The following is a 3029-nucleotide window of genomic DNA, read 5'->3' as shown; positions in this document are numbered from 1 at the left end:
TGGGCTATTATGTTTCGCGTAACAGAATATTATTCTGTTATCATTGTTGAACTGATGAATTCGAGCTGTTGTACTATTGGCGTCATTTCGTTGAACTGATGGGTTTTATTAAAAGAGTAAATAAGAGCTCCCTCCGCTCTCTCCCGTTTCGTCGGCCATTCCAGCCATCGACGGAGCTGCTCGCGGCCAATCCCTCCACCCTCCAGCCTCCCTCCCGGCAACCCCGACCCCATCCTAGGTGCGGCGATGGGCGACGGAGGCGGCGCTCGCGGGGGCGGCCGCTGGTGGCGACATCGCAGGACGTCGACGCGCCTAAGATCCCTGGCTGCTCGAACGATTTCATGCTCGTACGCCCCCTCCCCCTCCTCCCCGCCTTTCCCAAGCAAGTGGAGCGGCTGCCCCAGTTCCTGATTTCGAGCCCATGGCCGGGTGGTCGGTGGAGATCTGTTCTGGCGGGCGCGCGACCGCAGAGCCTCCCGATTCTGAACCCATGGCCGTGTGGCCCGCGGAGCTCCGTTCTGGTCGGGTGCGTGACCTTGAAGACTCCCGATACCAAGCCCGTGGCCGGGTGGCTGGCGGAGCTCTGTTCTGGCCGTTCCTCAGCCCGTGTGGCGCCAACGACCCTGTCCACCCGTCGCCACCGACCGTTCTCCCCCAATGGCCTCCTACAAGCACAACTATGAGATGTTCATGTCGTCGTCTACTGCACTTCACTATTTTGTGATTTTTGTGAAGATAAATGGAAGTGCAAATGCAGTCCGCTAGTGATTTGCTCTTGAGGTTCATTTTACTTATGTTTGTAGGAAAAAAGGGTGGTGTGCTTCAGTTGGATCCCCCGCTACTAAAAAATCTTGTTGAAAAACTGCAGTTTGTTGTAAAGATATAGTATGTTTGAGTGTACGCCCTTTTGCTCTCTACCTCCGCTGTCTATAGTTCTGTGGTATTCTCTGAGTACTTGTCAATGTATGTCTAGGTGCAAGTGCGCTGATGTGCTACCCATTTTCGTCAGCATATTCAGGACTTCAGGCAGGCTGTTGTTCAGCCCAAGCAAGCCACTAATCAGTTAAAGGAAATTTGGCAGCGGCCACCTGCTGACTTTGTCAAAGTTAACTTTGATGCCACCTTTTATGCGGATACTGGACAGGGAGCCTGGGGGTGTGTTTTTCGTTCAGATCAAGGTGATTTCTTGGCGGCCAGATGGATATATGCAGCACATATCGGGACCTCTGCATGCTGAGACGATGACAGGTTTGAGGGCAGCAGAAGCGAGTGCTGAATTTGGCCTACACAGAGTGGTACCCGAATCTGACTCCAGGGTCCTTGTCCAAGCTCTGAACTCTGATGATTATGACCGGGCCATGATTGGCGTCCTATTACACGAGATGCGTAGTGTATGTCATGCAAACTTTGAGTCATTTAGTTTCAATTTTTGTAAAAGGGAGTGTAATAAGGCAGCCCATGAACTAGTCGCGTTTGGCTTCAGGGCAAGAGGTGTTGATCTTTCATGGATCGAGCAGGCTCCAGACTGTGTTTCAGTGCTAGTCGCCAGCGAGATCGCTGCGCGGGTTTAGTAATAGAATGAATTTTCTGGTAAAGAAAAAAGAAGCTAAGAATTTCCTATTATAGAGTGAAAGATTTAACAACGAGAATGCTGAGTTTGAGCAAGCTTATTTCAGAAAAGGTATAGTTCCTTGTCTTTGACCTCTTTCTTGTGTGCCTGTCGCTAGCTAGCAATGTTTTTGCTATGAATTTTTTTGTGAAGTTCACCCTCGGTATGGATAGCATGTCACGGACCCTCTGTTCCTAGGGGGCTGATTGTATTTTTATGAGGAGGATATAATTATTTTTAGCAGTTCATCACGCCATCGTGTTAGTATTGTTGAACTGATTAATTCGAGCGTTTGTACTGATACTGTCATTTTGTTGTACTGATTCTGAGGACAAAATACGAATCTTTGAAGCACTAGGGGGGTAACCATTGCATAGGACTTCATGTGTGCCTTCATCATAGAAAAATAGATTGAATATCGCCAAGTTCTAAGGTTGAATAAAAATGAATCATACAGAATATTGTCAAAACCCCACATTTTTCTCACTAAAGCAAACTTATATACTTGCATACAACCCTCTTTGAACCTGGACGACACCTACTGCTCATCTTGGACGATGACCAGTGCTCAACTCGAACGGAGGACATTGTCGTTGCCTTTTAACCATGAATGCTTCTAAAGACACTGGGAATTACTTCAAAACTGCTTTATACTCCCTCCATCCCAAAATAAGTGTCTCAACTTTGTACTAAATATAAAAGAAAATATTTTATGTGTTTTCTTCTTGAACTTCTAATTTTTCTTTTGCATCAAAGTTCTGCACTTCATTCTTTCTGCAACTTGACCTTTTTATGATCTAAACTTTCACAAGCTATTTTCTTTCTAGCAGTAAGTGTTCTTTTCTTCTAGGCATTCATTTTTTGTACCTTTTGCACAATAATATTCAAACTTATGGTACTGGAGAGTTTGTACTTCTCAAAAAATAATCACTTGAAACTCTTTTTGTTTTAGTTTTAACTTTTCCTTCTCATCCTTACTGAACGCGTCATCGCCATCATACCTGCATGGTTTATATAGTTGAACGGACTTATATTTTTTTACCATTCCCTTGTTTTAAAACTTCTGTTTTCTTCTCCACACTTTCTACCGTACAAGTCTGGAATGATATTTTCACTATTTTTCTTTGTTACCTCATCGAACAGGGGAACAACACATTATAAGAAACAAAATACACATTTGAAGAAACAAACTAGGGGGATAACCATTGCACATGATCTCATGTGTGCCTTCCTCATAGAAAAATAGAGTGGATATCTCCAAGTTCTAAGGTTGAGCAAATCAAACATACAGAACATTGTCCAAAAACCCGCATTTTTTCTCACTAAAACAAACTTATGTACTTGCATACAATCCTCTTTGAAGTTGGACGGCATCTAGCGCTCAACTTGGATGATGACAAGTGCTCAACTTGAACGAAGG

Source organism: Triticum dicoccoides, chromosome 5A (assembly GCF_002162155.2).
Source record: "Triticum dicoccoides isolate Atlit2015 ecotype Zavitan chromosome 5A, WEW_v2.0, whole genome shotgun sequence".
Classification (NCBI taxonomy): domain Eukaryota; kingdom Viridiplantae; phylum Streptophyta; class Magnoliopsida; order Poales; family Poaceae; genus Triticum; species Triticum dicoccoides.
The sequence above is the reverse complement of the archived record's forward strand: the minus strand, read 5'-3'. Positions refer to the sequence as shown.